Raw genomic sequence first — 22,757 nt, forward strand, 5'->3', positions numbered from 1 at the left:
GCAACAATAATTATTATTACTACTACTACTAATAATAATTTTTAAAAACCAAAAATTAAGTTTCTCAAGAGTTAATTGATAGCTCACTATTTTGTAGCACAGTAATAGTTACAGTGCCAGTTTAAAAAAAAAAAACACAACAACCTAGTGTGTGGTAAGTCATTTGCATAATACTTGATAACTGGCAGCAAGAGTAAAAGTAGAGTCTTTTGCCAGGAAAAGACCAGAAAGGAACAGAACAGTAAGTGCATGCATAGCCTATGCTTTAATCCAGAAACACTGACTTCATGAGTCCTCAGAGACCTTTTAAAAGCTGGAAGAAGAATCCAGGACTGGTAGTCTTCAGAGGACACTGGGCAGAGAACAAAGCCCTGATGGCATCAAATCAAGGGATCCCACCCCCCCTAAGAGGCTCTCATAAATCTCAGGGGAGACACCCACAGGACCAAATGGATCTCTCTGGGCACACACACAAAATATCTTCACACTTGGGGCATCAAAATTCCTGCCTAAAGAGGCTTTCTTATAAAAGAAGGTAAGTACACTTTGTCAGATTCACAGACTGGCTGCCTGCAGCCTGCAATACTGAGAGTAAGGAGTCCACGCAGCAAGGGATGTTTGATGAGTAACTCAGCAGCAAACTGACCCTCATGGCCGGAGCCCGCTGGTGTGCACGCCCCATCGTACAGAGAGACAGATGGAGGTGATGAGCTGGGGATGGCTTCCAGTGCAGATGGGGTGCGGAAAAGGTGGCTTGTTAATAACACTGCTGCTCCAAGCAACTTCTTGTCAGCAGTCAAAGTTTCAGGATCATGGACTTGTGGCTTCTTGAAAATTGCTGCAGGACTGACATAATTCCTAGTGTAATTCCTGGTGTAGTTCCAATAAAAAATAAGAAAAGTCTAATAACACTGCAAAGGGCTACGGTCAGGCCATCGGTATGAAGTGACTGACATTTGATGAGATTTTACATCTTCCGGTCTTCCGTATGTATACTGTTCAACAATAAGATTTTTAGGGTTACTATGCATGTTAAAACCATGACTTTTTTCCTTTACTTTTCAGTAAAAGCAAACAATCAACCCCAAAGCACTTTCTTTTAGTGATTTTTTTTCTACCAAGATTTTCAATGCTTGCTGCAAAGCAATTTTTGAAGTGAGAACAACCAAGCATGTGGCTTATTGTAGGAGGAGTTCATTTTTAGACAAGATACCAGGCCAAAGTACTGAATTTTCTGCACAGGGTCACGTGATCTTTACTAAAAATATGATTAATTCAAAACCAAATAGGAAAATTAATTTGAGCATTGTTGGAATTTGACAATGTAATTACACACTAGCTTTCCCCCCCCTCACACTGTCACAGTTTATACTCTCAAAAAATGATGATATTCTTTTCAAAAAATAAAATCACATGAACATTCCACGTGTCTTCCTGGGATAAGTCATAATAAATAAATGCCTTACTAAGACATATTTTACAGAAAAAGTTCAAACTGACAATGAGTATGACAATAATTGGCAATAATTTTATTGATTCTACAAAATGGATAAAGCTTAGAGTTTCCAGAATGATTCAAAATGAAACTTCCTTTTGTCAAAAATTAGATGTTGATATTCATGCATCGATAAATAGTGAATGCATTCCATAGTTTCCTTTTTTGCCCCCACTTTCCTCTTTCCATGATTATGAATTCTAACAAACATATAAAGCTAACGGAGTACTTGAGATCCACTTGTGCCCCCCAAAAGAGGAGCACCCTAACTTCTCAATGCCTGTAACTATGTAAAAACAGTGATAAACCCTTGTATTTGGGGGGGAGAGGTTCACAGAGTTCAGCCGCATATAAATATGCAAGTAGCACTGAATTCTATGCCAGTATCATTATTCTCACTTATAGAGTAAAATATCAAGGTTCTCAGAGGCTTACTGTTGTCTCAAAGCTACTTAACTCATAGATTGTAACAGGAAATGTCTACAGCAGGAGACACCAGCAGAAAGAAACAAAATTATACCAGACACTTAAAGTCAGGATACATGCACTAAGCAACACAAGAGAATTAAGGTAACAATGGGACTGCCTGTTTGAAAACTGGTTCTTTTCTGTTTTAGGTATAGGGTATAAAAAAGAAATGTTGCTTCCATCCCTGGCTCTCCTTAAAAATTAATGCTGGTACACAAAGAACTAGTTAGGGTCAGTAGTGGGAAAAAAAAATCCGCAAACTGTAGTCATGCTCTATGCTACGTATTTGTCAGCAGTAACTGCAGCTACAGCATGTGGGGTCTATGTGGAGTGTTTTCAGAAGCACAAGGCTAGCAATCAAAAGTTTTTAAAAAACAACTTAAGTAAACTTAACCTACTAGGTCATTTTATCAACTGTAAGATAAATAGACTTCTTTTTAAAAGAAAAAAACGTTGACATATTTTTCCCTTTCACTTAATCTTTGATTGCCTTTCAGGTGGTGGGGGAGGGTCGAAGCTGGAAGTGATGGCCAAGTGATGAAGGGAAGCAGCCGGAGTCTGTCTCTCAAATGTTCCTGTGAGTCTGCTTCCTGCTGCCAGCCCTGCCACTCAGCAGACTCCTCTGGGGCTGAGCAAGTATTACGGAAAGCAAGGAAAGGGAGAAGCAAGGGAGAAGGAAGAAGAGAGAAGGAAGAAACTGATGTTGTGGTTGGGGAAAAAGAAAGCAGCAAAACCTTGTTTGTAGCAGAGTTCCATGAACTCCCCCAAATCCCTAATTTGGTCATGTTTCAACTCAGTGTTGCTCTCCTTTATGTATGTATATATGTATCTATGCATGTATGTATGTATGCGTTATCTATCTATCTATCTATCGTCTACCTGCCTATCCTTCAGTTGGCTGTATATTTATAAACTATACGTGACTTCTCATTGAGTGTGTTTGGGCTAATTATTTGTATTTATATTTCAACATTTTATCTCCAATGGGTTAGGTATACATATGTAAATGAGCACACACACTGACCCACTAGTTGATAAATGAATCAGATAAATCTATTTACAAATAGTTATGGATCTGCCACTATCTGCAGCGTTGCCACTTCACACAGTAGACCCAAATGATCTGTTTTGCTTCTGCACCCTTAGTTCAGCTGACAGATGATCAAAAAGATGTGTTGCTAGAAAGTAGCCCATTAGGTCTTTTTCCTAAAGACTCTGGAGAATAGGAGACCAAAAAAGAAAACATAGGTGAGCTAGAATCATACTTTCGTATGGGTGCACTATGCTCGTTCCCAGTTTATCTGCCTGGGTCTTCTAGGATAAATCATCAAACAGGAGTCTGTACTATGGAAGAACAGCCCAGCAGGTAATACACACAGTCAGTAAGCTGCCAGCTTGTTGACAGCCAGTGTGGTGGATTTCATACTCTATGGGGATGTCAGCTTCTAGGGAGTTCAAACAGAAGCCCTAGAAAAGGCGAACTCCAAGATAGTAATTATGCCTGTCAGCAATGCTATGCCAGACAGATTTAGCAGTGGTCTGCCATGTCCAGACTTTAAAGGAGATTTTGAAAGGGCAGGAAAATCACCCAGGATTCCTTTTCCAACCATTCCCACCCATCAGAAACCACAGCCTTAAAGTCAAGAAGGTCTTATCAGAACAAACGGTCACAGGAAGAGAAATTTCCATGTGGTAAGGGGCAGACTTTATACCTGGAGCTTTACTCACTTCAAGTTTGCTGTCTTCATTTTGAACCAGAATCCTTTCCTCCTCTGAGTGCTTCCGATGACAGGCAAATCCACTCTCAACAAAGCTCGTGACACGTTCCACTGTGGGTTTTATCAGATGCGTAGGTTTCTAAAAACATTTTTCTAAAAAAAATTAAAAGGATAGAAATGGACAAGAAAAGTCTCCTAAATGAGAAGAAAAGAGAGATTTGCCCTATACGAAATCCTATGTTCACTCCACAAATACACAAAACATTCTTACTTGCTCTCACTGCCCTGGTCTTATGAGAGAGACAGAACAACAGACAGAGGTATATAAATTGTTTAGTTATAAAAAGCAGTTCCTAATCCCAGTGTGATGAGAAACCTCATATCCTGGTGTTACTGACTTGGATTTTTACTTCAAAATGTTTAGCAAATAAGAACACCTCCATAAATAGCATTAAATCAGATTATTTTCTTTCTTCATAAAAAGAAATTATCATATGGATGGCGACTTAGCAGTGATTGTCATAGAGTCGCTTTGTAGAGTATCTGCCTTTATCAAATCAATGAAGCTCTGTGGACATGATCCATCTGCTTGAACATGATCCGCTTGAACATGGAGATCACTTTCTAATATAGAAACTGTGATGTATTGCCTGTAGTTGTTGTAAGGCATTGCCCTTGACAATAGGTCTGCAAAGGGATTTATTTTCTATGTTGTTTCATGTAGATAGAAAAATAAGTATGTAGAAAATGATAGATAAATATTGATATTGAAATAACTAGAGATAGTGATAAACATTCCTCACATTTTAGTTTCACATGCCATTAGTATATAAAAGTCCTATATTTCAACTGGAACCAGCAAATGAGACTTAACCTTGGCGTTGATCATCACCAGCATTCCATCCTCACCTTTGAACTACCCACACTGGCCTTCCTTATAAGGCATCAGCAAGGTCATATATTCTTATTCTAAGCTTGCCTTGTTTAGAATCCTAACCCCTGGAGGGTAATAAACCCTGTCCTTAAGGAGCTAAAGAGAAGTATGGCAAAACCATCATGTTACTCCAGAAATTCCATAGAGTGGCCCAGGTTACACTGATGTCACAGAAACCATCCTCGTTATATTAACAACGGCTGGTCTTTCTCCAGGCAGATTTGCATGTTTCTGCTTCCTTGCCCCACTCCCTCACACACCACCTCCAGTTCTGCAATTAGCTTGAAAGATCCATGATGGTAGTAGCCAACTCTTAAATACCTTTGTGTATCACACAATAGCTATCATTGGCATCTGGCAAGCTGACCAGACATTTAACGGTTACTTGTTAACTTTCACTGGAAAATAATTGAGTAGCTTAAGATTATGATAAAAATAAGACACTATTCCTTTTCAGAGACACTACCTAGCTTCCATAATGACAGAACAGCCTTTATTGTTGGTATTATTGCCAACTACCTAATTACACCTTGTATTAGTGGGAAAAAACACATTATTTCAAACACTCTGTTAATAAAAACTATTATTTTCTATTTAAGAAACTGATCTTACTCTATGAAGTTACTTATGTTTTCAGTAACCTATTATTCTATAACAAAAACCAGGAATGTGATAGCAATTAATATTTTCTATTTAAAATTTTGACAAAGCAATCTGAAGCCTTTTTTCCCAAAAATAAGAGTAAACAAAAAATAATGTTTTGTTCATTTCCCTACATAATCTCTGTTTATTAAATTTTAGAACAGAGGTTTGAATTTTTCTTTTTATAGTCAAATTATTAACCTGAGGAAATGTAATATTTTCAGAGGAGAGTAATGAAATCCTGACCAAAACTTACAATTGACTAGAGATGAAGTGTCAGTTAACTAGAAGTTTTCATTTCCCTTCCAAACCGCCGTCTCACCTTATATAGAGCAGGATTCTTGTGTCTTTTCAGCCTCTTTGACCAAACTTGGATCTAAACATCCAATGCTGCTTTAAAAGAGCTCAACAAGGCCAGGAAAGAAAATTGTGCTGACCACTACACCTATTCCAAAACCTAGGATGCTTGGTTTTTTTAGACTCAATATCACTCCACTCAGGGTATCTCATGGCTAGGATCTCATCTCATTATTTTTTCAATTCATATTGAATTCACTGTTAAGCTATTTTCAGTCATGCACATTGACCTAGATTCTCCCACAGTGTAAGCTACTCCCCAGGAGTGTGCTAGGTACTTAAGGAAACGGCATTAACACTTTCAAGTATGGTATGATAACCGCTTTTCTGGTGACTAAAAAGAGATTCCACCCAAAATATTAAATGATATCTTCATATGCTGAAGAACAATTTACAGAACTTCTCTGTCTACTGTGCATACCAGAGGAAGCCCAGAAACTAGGAGAAATTGGTTTACTAAATAAAAAGAAATCAAACATTTAGATAATAGATTTTTATATCTTCTAATAGAAATTATAGTGTACAATTGTAGCTAGATCCTTATTACAGAAAGACCTTTGGCCCAATATGAAGGTCAGCACAAAATTAAAGTCCTGTTTTGAAGATCATAAATGCTAACTTCCCTGTGAAGCCTCCTTCTCCCATCACTCTCTGCTACCCATCAAACTTAAGGGTCCTCTGAGATCCTTTCAAGGAGGTTCTTTACTTTCTCCCAATTGAGACTTTACTAAAGTATGTATTTATTTCTTCAAGCACATTATTAATTAGTAGGTAAACTAAAAGGAACCTAGCTTCAGCAAGAGCAGCTACTGGTTGTTGGCTTTTATAACTAAAATCTAGGGATAGGTATTTGAAGAATGGATCCATCGGGTCAAATGATACCACCAGCTCATTCGCTCTCTCCAGTGTTTCACTCTTTCTCCACCTCTCAGCATTTCTTTTTTCTGCTTTTGGCTTTATTTTCTGGTGGGCTCTTTCTGCATAATGGTGGCTCTCGGACAGCCCCAGTCATACCAGCTTAGGAAAGTCTCAGTGATGGATCTCAGTGGGCTGGTTTTGCCCTTTTCACGTTTAATATTTCACCCGCACAGGGCATCTTCTATATGGGGTAGATTGAAAGAGAGTAAGCCTAGTGTTGGGAGCACACACTTGGGAGCCATCATGCCTGGGTGTAAGCCAGGCACTGACTCTTCCTGACAGTGTGACTGCTGCCTATCTCTGAATGAAGAATTGCAGTCAGAAGGTTGTATCACCAGGCTGGCATTATGTTCTTACCTATGGGCAGGAACAGGTGAAAATGATATCAGTGAAGAAAAAATAAAAATAAAAAGCTGTTATAAGAAAATTAGCAGGCACAAACTATAGATATCAATTGAACTGCTATAAAAAAAATAAATAACATGCGTTTCATGGTTAGATAAAACACAAAGGCTAACACTTTGTGTTTTAACCTACATCATAGCTTTCTCGTGCTGCACTGTTTTGCTTGTTTACAAGTGTATCTCCCTCAACAACCCCTGAGCCACTCAAGGTCAGGGGCTGTTTCTAGTGAGGCAGGGAGTATCTAGTATGCGGACAGAGTTGTTAAGTGTTTGCTGCATAAGGGTAAAGTGGCTCCAAATTTAGGCAAAATACTTGCAACAATATGTTTGCACATTTTATTTTTACGCCCAACAGCAACAACAAAAAAACATGACTATAGTAACTTAGGAGGCTATCCAATTCCGTAGTACTTAACAACCTCCCTACTGTTTAAAAAAAAAAAAAACTGATGGATTCCACTGTCTTTGAGGTTTACTGCCCATTATAGTACTTGAAAAAAAATACTTGTGAGGGGACTATGGAGATGAATTAGAACTTGAATTAAGCTAAGGGGGTTGATGGTTCAAATGTATTGCCATCAAAAAAGTAAAAAGCTGTTTACTTGCTTCTTTGAAATATGCCAGGGGGGTTAACCCCATCCTTAAGCTAAAATTTGTTCTCTCTTCTTTCGAATCTCTCCTAGGCAGTAACGGAGGTGTATACAGAGGTCCAGAGCTCAGCTAATGCTTTCAAGTTTTTGTGGCATCCAATTTTTATGACTCCAAAATAAATTCACTGTCTAGAATTACCAATCCATCTTACAGCTTAACTTCTTTTTAAAAATGACCAAGCAGAAGCTTCAATAAATATCTGGCTGGAAAACAGGCAAGACAGGAGCAAAATGCTCTCTTATGGTGGTATATAAACTCTTTCAAGCCTTGAAAAGGTTATTTGCTAAATGTCTAAAAGAGTTAATGATCTTCCAAAAGGGAATAAAGATCAAACCCAGTGTCCTCCAAGCAGCACTAATGGCCCAGTACACTAAATCTTAAACTCTTCTCTAAGTGATTTCAGCCTCTTTCTATTCCGTATTGAAAGCAAAATCTACCCTTTTACAAGGGACAAAAGATGAAACTACTTTTAGATTGCATTAAAACCATATGCTGCTCAGGAAATCCAGCGTTAGCAGGCAGTAAATTATACTTTTAATCTGCTTGTTGTTTCTGGGTGTTGCTACAAACATATTACAGTATGTGGTACCACTTAGTCACTGGATAATCTATCCGTGTTGTTTGGGAACATGTGTTGTGCTAATGATGAACCTCGGTGTTAACTCAATCCCCACCCCCCAAGCTGGTTTAGATCATAACACATTATTTTATAATTATAAATTGTAAGTACTTCAGTGCAAATTAATTTAGACTCCACCCTACACTCCATTTTGCAAAGCAAAATTAAAGAGATTTTTTTTCTAGCCTAACCCCCATTGCCAATTAAAGTTGTGTATATAAATAAGCCAGGTTATCTTTTTCCTTGTGAGAAATGCCGTTTTATCTAACAGTCGCTTTCCTAGGAGTTCAGTACTCCACCACTCTAAATTAGGACACTTTATCTTAAGGCTTCATAATCTTACGAGACTATAATTGGAAAGTTTATAAAAAAATCTTGCTTTGTAAGCTTGGCAGCTGAGATAGAAGGAGGGAATGAGAAAGGCTACAGCAGAATTACACCATCACTGCTAGCCTGACTCCGCTTGACAGAGCCGTTTAATATTTTGACAAGACAAAATATAAAGCAGCATTTTATTCTGTAGAGACTTCACTAGACACAAGCATGGAAGTGCTTGTGATCAATAAAGTTTGCGGTGGAGAGTGATTTATTTACAGCAGGGTATTATGTAGAGAAAGAGCTGTGATATTTCCACAGGCTTTGAAGGCATAATGGGCCCCTCTCAGTCCTTACATGGAAGGGTTAGATTGTCATGGTTGCTCAGGCAGTATTCAAAACGTTATCTGATCAGCCTTAAAGACTTCAGAACGAGACAGATGATTAGTTACCCTAAACGATCCTCATCATGCAGAAATTGATGATTTAATATAGTCAATGACAGACGATTCCATTTGTACTAGATAAAGTGTCTGCGGTTTGTATCAATCATAATAGAGTTATTATTGAGCATAAAAGAAAAGCATGTTTAATATCATTAATTCCAGATATGTCGCTTTCCACATCTGGCATTCATCCATAGCCCAGAACCACTCCAGGCTATCATTCCTGCCTCTGTGCTGGTGACTCCAGTGTTTTTTGTAATTTCAAAATGTTTTTCAGCACCTCCAGCTAGGCGCAATAACAGTTTACAGATTACCTATGTCATCGCATTTTGACAAACTTCTCAATCTGATGTGACCTTCATCTTTAGCCATCTGCTTGCCTTTGTTTCTGCTCTTTTTTGATAAACCTCTACAGCTTAAAGCGGTAGTAGTTCGTTCCATACACTGTACTTCTAGGTCAACATTTCACCTGTGTAAATCCAGAAACACAGGCTGCATGTAAAGATGGGGACGTGGGTTTAGGTCCCCAGGTACCTGGCCCCCCTCAGCCCCTTACTTACAAGTTTCATCATTCACGTTACATTCATTTTGATTGTATGGAGCGGAAGGCACGTGACCAAAGGAAAGGAAGCATGAGTGGGAGCTGGAGGAGGAAAGGGAGAGAAGGGAATAATCAGTAAACTGAGAAGTTGGAAAAAGAGAATAAAAGTAATTTCTACATTTGCTTCATCTTCAAATAATGTAGCAGTGTAACAATGTGACAATGGGAAAATAATGAAGAGATGAAATTTCTGGCAAACAATGGTATGGTTACCTCAAAGAAATTGTATTTATTTCTTATTTTATAGACTCTAATTTCCAAGTGACATGTTGAAACAACAACAAAGAAGTCCAGCTTCACATATTCCACATCCATTTTCTTTTTCTTTTTTTTTTAGGGAGGAAAACTTCTCTCAATAAAGGAAAGAAGTCTCTCACCCATAAGTTACTTCTACTCACAAATGTGTACACAGTACCCTAGGTTTTAAAAGATACTATAGTTTCTTTTTTATTTGCTTGTTTTCTTTCTGTAATGAGAACTGATTTGAAGATAATTTTTCATACATTTATTTAACAAATACTTATTGAGCACCTACTATGTGACAGATGCTGTCTGAGCGCTGGGAATACATCAGCGATCAAAAGAGACAAAGCCCTTGACCTCATATATCTTACGTTATAACACTGATTACTGATAAAAAGTAGTCGTGAGACATTAGAAGGTCATAAATAGAACATTTTAAAAAATTAAGGACAGGATCAAAATAACAAACCTCAGGGAAGGTAAAAATGAAGATCTCCTTCTTCCTTCAGAGGTATTAGTGTCAGACTTATATACACAAGGAAACAGAAAATGTCATCCCTCCTGGATGCATTTAGTCCAGCTAAGTGCTTATCAACACCAATACAGGCGTTCACTCTTGTCCGCTCAGTGGGGCACAGTAAAAGGGATGAACGCTGCTTCAGGGACAAAGGCTAAGTTTTCAAGTTTAGCTCTCATTGCCTCATCATCATGATTGGTTTTTCAAGACAAACTCCAAAAGTTTTTCCTAATACAATCACCCCTGGTTAATTATAGAGGCATCGAATAAACCATGTGAGTAAATACACAGGTTTTCAATTATTTTGTTGAAAGCTATTAATGACAACTCAGGTGTAAGTACGGAAGTACTCCGGGGGTAATTTAGCAGATTAGCCAAGTCAGATTTTAGATACAATCTTATGAGAGGCTGTCTATGTGACGACCTCTCTAAGTGCCAGGTTTCTGGTTTTCAAAATAGGAGAAAGCGTCTGGCTTGACTGTTGCTAAGGGGTACGTTAGGAGAAATTTTTTAAAGTATTTTGTAACAAGAAAAACTTGAGATATGATCTAATCAAACTCCTCTATTTTTCATTTCTTGTCCAGTGATCTCTCTACTCCTCCAAGAGATAATGAAGTAAAAATGCTTTAAAAACTATGACATGTGTAAATGATGATAATTATAAAGATAGAGGAAATTGATGTAATCTTTCTACATGTTTCTGTATTTCTCAAAAGGAAAAAAAAAAACATTTCTGAACATCTGATAATGGATTCTACCAAGAATGAAAAAGGCATTTATGCTGGAAATACTAAATTTTTAATAACAATGATTGCACACTTTGTCTAAAATTTTATACGTATGTAAGACTATTGGACACAGAGCACTAATTACGTTAATACATCACACAAAATTTGACACTATTATTTCAATTTAATAATTTATTCACCTGTCACTATCAACAAAATATTGGTTGAGACTTATAAAGTAATAGATTACAGTTGAGTTTTATTTATTTCCATGACTAAAGTTAGGCTTTTATTATCTTTTTGATGGTCTAATACTCTCAAATCAGACAGCAGACACCAATATACAAATACACTATTATTTGAGAAAGACTTTCTGTTCATTGATGGGTTTATCCTTGACACTAAAATGTATGTAGAGAATATATCAGTCAACTTTTGACATGCAAAATGTTCATGTCAGACTCACACAGAGCCGGTTCAGAAAACAAGTGACCATAAAGTCACCTAATGCTAAAATCAAAAGTCTTCTGAATCAGAGTCTAAGATGAGCATTCTTTGGTTCTGTTTCAAGCTCATTATTGACTTCACTTTGACCATTAATCAATTCACATGCCCCCATCATATTTTAAATGGCCACACCTCTTTGCCTGCTCGAAAATCACTGTGCTGAAAATTACTATTCAAATTGAATTTTAACTATATAATTGTGGATTTAGAAGTAGAAGAAAAAAAAGGAATTTATATTATAGAATAGAGGCTGTGGTCCTCTATTTTAATTTACAAATCGAAAAAGCTAACTACAACCATTATGAACTTGGTCAGCGGGCATAGAAATTTAACTTAGAACTAAAATTATGCAAGCAGTCATTTTGATGTAAAGAAATAAATATATGAAATGTTTTCCAATCCATTTTCCACTTCTGAACAACAATCATCATACATAGCAAAGAAGGTTTCAAATAGAAACATAAAGAATGCTGGTTTGGGTAATTTTTCTCATTTCTCTTTCAAAGACTGGAATGTTATTGTAAAATGTTTAAAGTTTCTTACCTGCAGTTACAGCCAGCACAAAACTTGGAGCTTTAATCTTTAGAAACTGCTCTTGGCACACAGGACATTTTAAATTAGAGCTAACTATTCTACAATTTGTTATTTTATCAGTAAGTGTTCTGTTGTGTGTGGATGCAAATTATGACTTCTTAGAATGTTTTGTATTCTAATTCCTCTCTCATTTCTGTACCTTTGTTTATGGTTCATTTTCCCTCTGAAGGTCCCTTTGTTTTCCTCTTTTCCTTTCAAAATACTGTATTTCCTACTGGTGCCAATTTAAGTCTGAATTTGACCACAGACCTTCCCCTAAATGCTCCAGGCTTATTGATGGTTCACTTTTTCTGAATTTCTAAAGCAACTATTCTGTGTACTGCACCACTCAGGAGCAAGCACTCATTCACTGAACAGGTCTTTAGTGCCTGGCCTTTGCCTGACACTGTGTTAGTCTGCTAAGAGGATAATCTGTGAGGAAGTATTCCACCTTATCTATAGGGGAAAGTATGCATCTACTTAACCCAGATGTGTTTTTACATACTATCTCATTGAATCTTTTTGGCATCTCAGGAAGGTTAAATTATGATCCTTATATCACGGATAAGAAAACTGAGGCATTAGGAGATTGGGTTACTCACGCAAAGGTTTCAGACACCAAACTGCTTGCTAATCATTCTAGGTTTATAGGCCTAATCTCCACAACTATATTAATGTTCATCTCTGTCAGAATCAGGGCACTATTTCTCAAATTCTTTTATATTTTTTAACTTGAGATCTATCTATCTATCTATCTATCTATCTATCTATCTATCTATCTATCTAGATATCCCGTCCAGAAGGTATCCATCTATGTAATATGAAAAATAGAAACATTTACTGAAGAAGATACAAGAAACATTGTACATAAGACAATGATGCCTCGGTCCCCTTCAATACATAATTGTGGGTGCCCCTTCAAAGTAGGCACCTTGGGGACTCACACAGTTCCCCAAGAAGAACTGTGGGAATGGAGTCTCTATCATTACAGAAAAAGTTATAAAATACTTCTACAAACTATGCCATATTTCTAGAAACTAAATTTTTATTTCTGTCTGATCCCTGAATATATCAGGATTAAATATTTGAGCTCATTGTAAAAGTAAATTTTACATCTCTAAAATATTAATTAAAGTAAAAATTAAGTATGCAAAAATAGAAGAAAAATAGTATATTATTAATTAGCTACACATCAAAAATGCCATTTAGAAAATATTTAACCTCAAATTGCCTTATCTATCCCTGGCACTCAGGGCTCTATGGATTTATTTGTCCTTTTTCAGGACCAAGATACATATGATGACTCTAAGTACACAAGCACTGTGGCAGAGAATTACACACATGCCACCCTGGCCTGTCTTCCCAAGGTATGTGCATGAAGTGACCTGGCGTGAACTCCTAAGACTTAGGCTGCCTAATTCAATTCTTGGCTCTATCAGTCATTAAGTATGTAACTTAGCATGGATTACACAATTTTTCTGGACCTCAGATCCCTGATCTTAAAATAAAGCCAAGTAATTCACGTCTTATGAGCTTGCCATAAATATCAAATGAGATAATGCATATAAAACACATAGTACAGTGCCAGGCACATAAATAACGGTCAAGAAATATTAGCTATTATTACTACTATTATTAGCCAATAAGAGCTTATCATTAAAACCATCATGCCATTAAAATTAAGTTCTTCAATAGCAAGAACATGTCATACTTAGCTTTGTGTTCTTGATACAGGAGTGAGGGTGGACTGAATGGAGGGTTGAATGTATGAACGAATGAACCAACAAATACACATAGGTTTAATATATAAGACACATATATATGTTAAACATATAGTTATAAGATCGGTGGCCAAATTATCAATTAAGTAAATTTAATCAACCCATCAAGTATAAATAATAGTCCATCTAGATGGCTATTTTATTGAATTGACCTACATTTGACTAAATTCATAGGTTCATTTATATGATTCAGTATGGTGGAGCCCCAGTAATATTTAAAGGAGAAGAAACATAAAGTCTACTGGGAAAGGAGAGTGTGGCATTTAAATCATAAGTAGAGCAAAGATAAGTATTGAGAGTCCGAGGAAGGAGGTGAGCAGCATATTTATATGTCGTGGGAGTAGGGAGAGTGAAGAAGATGGCCAAAGGGAGATTAGTCAAAAATGTGAAGTAGAGAAGGCAAAGTGTTAGAAAGTATAAATTTATTTTCTTTCATAAGAATAGCAATAGAAAGGTAGGCATATTGTCTTGGAAAAATTATACCAAACATTCCAAGACCAAGCAGAAATAAATACTGAAATAGTCAAATAAGTGTCACTAGAAAGGATTCTGGCCACGTTAAAGTTCATTGAAATCATGTTGAGAATTAAGACACACACAAACACATGCATGTGTGGACACACATGTGCACATGCACATGCATGTTTTTGGTTGCTCATATTGAATATTTTACATCATTATTAAACGTACTGAAACCACATTTTTGTATAAACAAATAAACAACATTGACAACGACGAATCTAACAATCTTTAAAGCAACCTCTGTATCTGAAATAATTATAAATTAATGACAGAAAAAAGTCTGTGTGTCCAAGTGCAGTTCCGGCACAGTCTGGTTGTAGTGACTACTACGACTCTCTCAGAGTATTAATTTTTTCAAGGTCAGCTATCCGATTGCCCACCATCACAGATAATTCTACTTCCATGAATTTGCTTCTTGTCACAGTCACATCAAGGAAAAAGAAAAATGAGTTAACAGTCAGCACTTAAGGGTTGTTGAAGTGGCAGAAGGTTAGTTCCTTTAGAACAATGAGTCTGACTTGACGTTGTGTGATTGTAAGGTAAAATACTGTCATACCTGAAAGATCCTTTGTCTATAGCTAAAAGGAAATAGTGTGTCTATTACTGAAGGTGAAATATGGAGCTGCAGTTTTCTGAGAAAGTGAGTTGTTAGTCATCAAATATATTCTGAGTTTGTTTTTTTAAATTATTTCTATTCTATCTTATAGAAAATATTATAATCTCTGTCTGCCCTTTACAGTTCTCTCTCTCCCTCTCCCTCCTTCTCTCTCTCTCTCTCACACACACACACACACACCAAACACACCAAACACACCAAACACTTGCCAAAATGATACTCTACTGTTGGCATTTTGTTATCCAAACCTTGGTGCTGCTGAATCTGCAATGTGTTTGAAGGAGAGGTGTCACATTCTTCACACTAAATGGCAAGACTGAATGGCCAACGGTATGGTTCTGGAATGCAGCCAGTGTACCAGGATTGAAGTACCACTTATCAAAACACAATTCTGTCAAGATGGATGTGTGTAGAAAATAGATGTAACAAGACACCTAAACAACTCTGGAGCAGTCAGTAGGCTGAAGTAGAAGAGGCAGAAGAAATGATCTAAAGAGTTCTCTGTAAAATGACATCCTGGCTACTCAGGCCTTCAGAGTGTGAATCTGAGAAAATTTTTAAGTCATCATCATCTATCTGCAATGGATATTTCTTCCTAATCCAAAAATAGATTAACTTTCTGTCTGGACCATCTAATTATACATTGACTCTATTTTTTTTAATTACTCAAATTTAAAATCATCTTAAAAGCAAGTCGCAACTCTATACTAATTTGCTATGCCCCCAGTGCTAGTAATTACCCCCATCTCAGTTCCCCTGTCTTTAATCCTGATGATTATGAAGTCCACAAGGGCAGCGTTTGTACAAGTGGACTCTGTCAACCAGTCATGATGATGTAAGATCGTAATGGGGAACTTGGGCCTTTTGGAAAGAATGTTTGTGGATCCTCCAGTCTAAAGGTGGTATGTGTGTGTGTGCTGAGGTGCTATGGTTGGAAGGTATATACATGAGTATGTTGAGGCATTTCAGTGAATAGGATGCAGGCTTCAGGAGTCTATGGCTGGAATGCTGGAAGAAGTTTAAGGCAGAGAGAACATATCTGACAGTTCAGCGATATTAATACAAATGCTGTATTTAAAAAGGCTCTGTTACTTTTCTTTGATGTTTGCTTACATTGTATTCTGTGCTGCACCCAAAATTAATAATATGAGTATTACTTCATTCATTTTCAGCCCATTTACATATTTCCCCCCACTGATGAGCTATCAGAAACAGCAAGTCTAAATGAGAAACCCTGGTGAGTCTAGAGGCACGGAATTGTATGACTCAAATAGAAAGGTAGTGTGTGTGTGTGACACACTACCTTTGTTTATCCTAAGGAATATAGTTATAACAGTTTTGAGGAGGAGGAGTTATTGTGTCCTAAAACCATTGTTCTCCAACTATATCAACAGGTACAATTCTTTGGCACTTTGTAGAAAACAGTATGCACTAAAGTATATTGCAGGGCTAATGTTAAGTGGCAACACACTGTGCAACATGCTGAAACACAGAAACTATCTGCACTGGTGGGATTCCTAGTTCCAGTCCTGATAGTTCTGGAATACAGCCTGCAGCTTCCCTCTGTCCACCCAACATACACACACTCACAGTCCCACACCCCCAATTTCCACAATCTTTTAAAACCAAAGCTGTAGGTCAGGCTAGTTCAGTACCTGCAGCGAGAACTCCGAGTGACATTTAAGTCAACCCTGGAAATAGCCAGTCATCTCCTTGCTTAGAATGAATACTTAAGAATGTCAATTTCACTTATTTTTAAGTAACAGTGCAGGCACTGGAAAGAGAAAGGTTGACAATGTTTTGTTTTGTTTGCTGCTATTGATGTTTCTCTTTTGGAGATTTTTGTTTGGAGTTTTGGTTGTGTGGAGTTTTGGTTCCAAGCTAACATGGAAGTTAAATCTCTAGGACCTGATACTCTTTTTCTTAAAATCCTGCTGACCCCTGAGAGCCTAAAAAGCCCTACATTCTAAGAAGTCAGTTTCTTGAAGTGTCGAAGAAATTGGCCTTTTATTAATTCCTAATTAATTATTTCCACATGCTCGTCTTAGCTGCCCAAATAGTCAATTCTTTGAGGGTAGGGCAAAATCTTATTATTCTGTGTTCCTTTTCCATTTGACATAGATTTGAGCACATATTTACTCCATATATACTTATTGAGAATATAGTATTTTCTGTAAAGAACTAAGATAGTCACTATGGAAAGGGAAATGCATCAAATGAGATACCTACTCAAAAGGAGTTTTGTTAAAAAGAAGCTAATGATTACTGTACAATGTGATGCATCTGTAGCATATAGATAGAAGGCAACAGAGCTGTGCAAAGAAGGCTACCCCACAAGAGCTATGAGCCTGTATCAAGGAATGCAGTCAGCTCACACGGACTCCCTCCTCCACCTCGTGCCCCGCTGTGCTCGCCAAATGCCTGGACTCAACCAGAAGCTGGACAGCAAGGAAGCAGTTACGGTATTTCATGTAGGTCCCCCTTCCAGACAACAAAGCTGGGTGCTCAGGAGTGGTGAGTAGATTTTGAGGTAGAAGTGAAAGGTATCTAACACAGTTATAGACTTGAGGATGTAAGTTTAGATTTACACATAAGTGGCGTGTGTTTGTAGAATATTCAAATGGGGATAGAAATCCAGGGTCTGAAGTTCAGAAGGAATTTCTGTGCTAAACAATCCTATTTGATCTCTATTAAATGATGTGTACTTGAAACCATGAGGGTAGGTGAAATAATGCATGTGGGGTGAAAGAAAGGGCCAAAGAAAAATCCTGCATAACCCCAACATTTTAAGTGTGGTTAAGGAAAGAGAGCACATGAATAACATAAAAGGCAGCATTGACTAGGTACAAAGAGAACCAGAAGAAAAAGTTATCATGAAGTACTGGGGGGAAATGGTCAAAAGGGTTAAATGCAGTGGAGAGTTCAAAGAAAATAGGGACTGAGAAATGGTCCTTCAGTCGAGCAGTAAGGAGAGCACTGGTAGTCTCAGTGACAACAGCGTGAGTGCAGATGAAGGACATAAGCTTTGCAATGGAAGAAAACTAGTGTCTGGGTGACCCACAGGAAAGGAGCCTGAGCTAATGCTGCATGGGGAAGTGCAATCCCGAGGCAGTAACGTGAGGAAAAAGGACCAAGCAGGCCTGAAGACAAGCAAATACACACAGATACACTATGAGCCATCTATAGACTTTTGAGAAAATCCAGCCAGTTGCTTGGCATCTGGACAGGCAATACAGAACCACCCGCACCGTGGAGCAGTCCCACAGACAAAAAAAAGAGCAATGTATCTGCTGGATCTCCTTCTGCCCCACCCTCCATCTCCTGTCTCTCATTGGTTAAAGTTTACCTTATGGGGATTTAACTCCCCCTTACTCCCAAGTTCTTCCAGGCAGCCCTTCAAGGCAGTCATTACCTCACAGCTCTGCATCTGAATCCGTAAGTGGTGGGAGGAGCCCAAGGCTTTGGGGATCCGGTGAGCTCAGACCTTGGCACTGGAACAACTGTCTCTCTTGGAGGAAAGTGTGACTGAGGCCCCACCAAGGCACGGCCTTGTGCTCAGGGAGTCTGCAATAGAGAGTGGGTAAGGAGACAGCTGTGGATGTGGAAGTGCTCTGAGAACCACTCAAGCAGCCAAGGACCTGGGAGACAGCAGGGTCCAAACAGATCTGGAGAATAGTACACACTGGATCTAAAACAGGTAGGAAGAGAAATCTGATACAGCAGACACACCTTCATGAAAAGTGACTGAGAAAGGAAGGGAAGTAGAACAGCTCCAGGAGAGGAGCATGGCAAAGTAAAACACAGACTTCAGAGCCGGGTGGCTTGGATTCAAATGCCTCCTCAACCCTCCACTGTCTGTGTGATCTTGAACAATAATTCATTTATCCTTTCTGTGCCTCAGTGTCCTAATATCTAAAATATAGATATAATATTACCTACCTTATATGGTTGTTATTAGGTACTGTATATAAAACATTTAGAACTGTGTCCCGGAAATACTGGACATTAGTTTAATGTTTGATAAGGATCAAAGGAGGATTCTCTTGTTTCATAGACGCTTGAAATTCTTTTAATGCTTAGGAAAAAAAAGAGAATTTTAAGGGAAAGATTGAATATATAGGAGAGATAAAGAAATACTGATGGAGAAAACTATCAGAGGGGATAGGATATCTTAATCATATAAAGGGATTGTTGCAGAATAGCTACTTTATAATTGCACCCTTGTTGATTGATGAGAAATATATATTACATCAAATATGTGTGCAAATTGTTTACCCAATTTCTTGTAATGTTTACTAAACTAAATTTTAAAATGTTATAAAATAGTGAAATTTAATATACTTGTACACATAAAGGCCTAGAACAAATATTATTTAATACATGAAAAAAGGAAGGAATAATTGAATAAAAGAAAATATTTTCTGCTGTGCCCATTCGGTTGCTACTATTATCTGCACTACAAGATCTTATGTTTTGAACTTGTACATTAATCCAAAGTAGGGAGATAGAGTAGTCCTTGAGCTCAGATGTACCAGCCACTAGATTCTGGACTTAATTTTATGGTAGCTTATGAGCCTACACTGGGCACTCAGCACTCAGAACTCTTTTATCTATCCTCCTACATCCAGCCTTTTCCAGAGGCTGCTGTGTTCCCAACTTGTATGCCTAGGCTTCTGCCTTAAGTTTCCAGTTTAGCCCTCAAATTTTCCTTTAGAATTAGAGTTTGGCCCTACACTTCAGCCCATGTTTTTGAGTCTTTGGTTTCCTTCCTATCTTTTGTCAGAGTAGGAAAGGCTGGATTGTGTCCCTTGACCCTGTCCTATGTATGGCTCTGTTCCCTCTCCCAGTAACTGACAACCCCCGAACATAATGCTGCTCCCAGTTTGGCTGAGCATAGTCATAGCCTCGATTTCTTTCCATCTGGATAATGGATGACACCAGCCTGTATCATCTCGATGTCACCAGGGTCCTTTCCAAACAATAGTGGACTGTTGGCTTCTTCTCTCAAAGGTCAGCACTGAAATTAGATCATTTTTGACCAGCTCGTGTCTTTGCAGCTTCCTCTTCTAGCTTCCTTTTCTCCCCCATTGGCCTATTTTTGCCTTGGAGATTGCAACATCCCTGTTGATCAAGGCCATTGTAGCTAAAGTATGCCCACTCAAAACATGAGTTTGATAGAAAAATATTAATATCAACTCATTCTTCTATACTTTTTGTATAATGTAAGTATGAAGTGTTAATGATCCTAAAAGTAAATAAAGTAAAAAATATATTTAATCTTTAGAAGGCAACATTGCAATTCTTCCTTTAATTCTTCTTTTGAACCCACCAGGTTCTCAAGTTCTTGCTGTGAACCGCCTTCTGATTCCAGAGGCATTTTAATATGTTGGAATGAGCAAGGACTTCGGAGTCAAATAGCCATGGGTTCATATTCTGTGAAAACTACTTCGTGTTATTTAGGGCAAGTCTCTTAGTCTCCCCGAGTCTCAATGTGTTCAACTATAAAAATAGGGTTGATAATACCTGCCATACAGGGTTGTTTGAGGAATAAATGAGATCACAGATCAAAAGCACTCAGTCCAGTGCCTGGCACTCAGGGAAAGGCAATTCCTTCCCTTTTCTTTCCTTTCTTCTGGTAATATGAACTAAAGATCAAACAGACTTCAGAATCACTCACAATCAGCTCTATTCCTGAAGACATTCTACAATTTTTATAAGTCAATCCAATATCAGAAGCTTGACTATCAGAGCTTAATTGTCTGTGTTTTTCTCCACATGTAGACTACACAAATTTGAGCAATTTTGCAAATTGGAAGCATTTTAAGGCATTTTTGAACAGCTTATTTATTTATTTACTTATTTTGTAGCCCCTGGTCATTTTGAGTGTGCAATCAGCCTCATTGTTATGGCACAATTTCACAGCTGTGACTACTAGACATAAAGTGAGATTCCTTTAAAACGGAGAGGTTTTGTATTTGCTTTCCTCAAAATTGGGTTACATTCAACCAGTTTAATCCAAACCCTGAAACTGAATTTTTTTTTTCTCGGATGTATCGAAAGAGTCAGGAGCTTTTCCAGCTACCAGAAAAATCATTTGCATCTCTTTACGTGATCATTGAACAGGTGGATGTGTCCTGCAGCAAGAAAATTGCGCGTGAATTCATCCTCTTTGTGCTTCAAGACAAACTATAGATCATGGCTTTTCTCTTGACTGCTTCAGATATTTCTTTACTAAATCTTGTGTCATCATCCAGACTACCGTATTCATTACTCTGTCTCCAATACTTTGTATTTGCTTCTGCCCGTGTGGCAATGTGGTCCCAAAATTCTTTGACATGCCACTTATTGATAAATGCAGTCTACATTCCCTCCCTTGGGCTCTGTAATTATTTGAGCCATAGAGCACAGTGTAAATGACAGTGGCAGCTTCCACTTCTCAATTCTCTTGGGATTCTTGCTTTTGAAACCCAGACACCATGCTGTGACGAAGCAGAGAGGTCACTTGCAGATGAACCAATGACCACAATCAACTTGCCAGCCATGCACACAAACCATCTGAGAAGCAGATTTCTATCCTTATGTGAGCTGTGCCAGCTCTCCTGCTGAGCCCTGCCAAAATGTTAGATTCATGGGCACAGTAAATGATTGCTATTCTCTTAAGCCACTAAATTTTGGAGTGGTTTGTTATGCTGAAATAGATAACTGGAACAATCCCCCAGAGGTCTGACTTCCCACTGAGAGAAGTTTAAATAATATATGGACATAATTCATGGGCTATAATCATTTGTCTTTAGAAGGGAAAAGCCCCACATTTTCTATCTCCTCACTGCTCCCCTTTGCCATTACCTCTGATTTCCTCCACCAACTTTCTCTTTAATTCTATATTCTTGGTGTTTTGGTCTCCTTATCATTTCTCATATATACACAACATGCACCCAACTCAAGGACTTTACATTACTGTCCTCTGCTTAGAATCCTCTTCACTCAGGTACCCACTCAGATCCTCTCCTTCAAGTCTTTGCTCGAATGTGACTGTCACAGTGAGGACTATTAAATTTAAATGGCACCTTTACTGGAGAACTCATGATCTCTTTCACCTTGTCATAATTTTCTTCATAACAATCATTAACTTACCTGTTGTTTATTTCTCCATCAGTAGAGTGTAAGATCAGTTAAGAACAGAGATTTTTGTTTTTTTTTTCTTTTTGGTTCAAACAAAATAATATTTGGCATTCCATAAGTGTTTGATGACTGAATAGAAAATACATAGGGACCAGCTATCACTAAATGTATATGTAGAAGTATGGTATGCATTATTTTACTAAGTGAGAGTTGAAGTAATCAGAGCTCAATGGGGTGGGATGGGTAGAAAGACAGGAGAGTAGCAGATTCTAAGTTTCTGGAATGTATCTAGAGGCATGGAGCCCAGCAGGCAACCCCTGAAGTTCCCACAGAATAATTTCCTGCCTGCAGTAAAAGACCCAGAACTTCAGGACAGTAGGAGAAGGAGGAGACTATTTCTGAGTAGAAGTGAGTAATGAGGCTGAAGTGAAGTTAAGCCCCTGTTCTGGGAGACCACTTAATTTTGTCAGTTTTTGAACTTTATATAATTGGAATTAATAAGTATGCATTCTTTGATGTCTGGCTTCTCTTGCGCACTATTGTTTTCAGTGCTTTTTTCATGTTGTAGGTAGTTATAGTT

Source organism: Desmodus rotundus, chromosome 2 (assembly GCF_022682495.2).
Source record: "Desmodus rotundus isolate HL8 chromosome 2, HLdesRot8A.1, whole genome shotgun sequence".
NCBI lineage: Eukaryota > Metazoa > Chordata > Mammalia > Chiroptera > Phyllostomidae > Desmodus > Desmodus rotundus.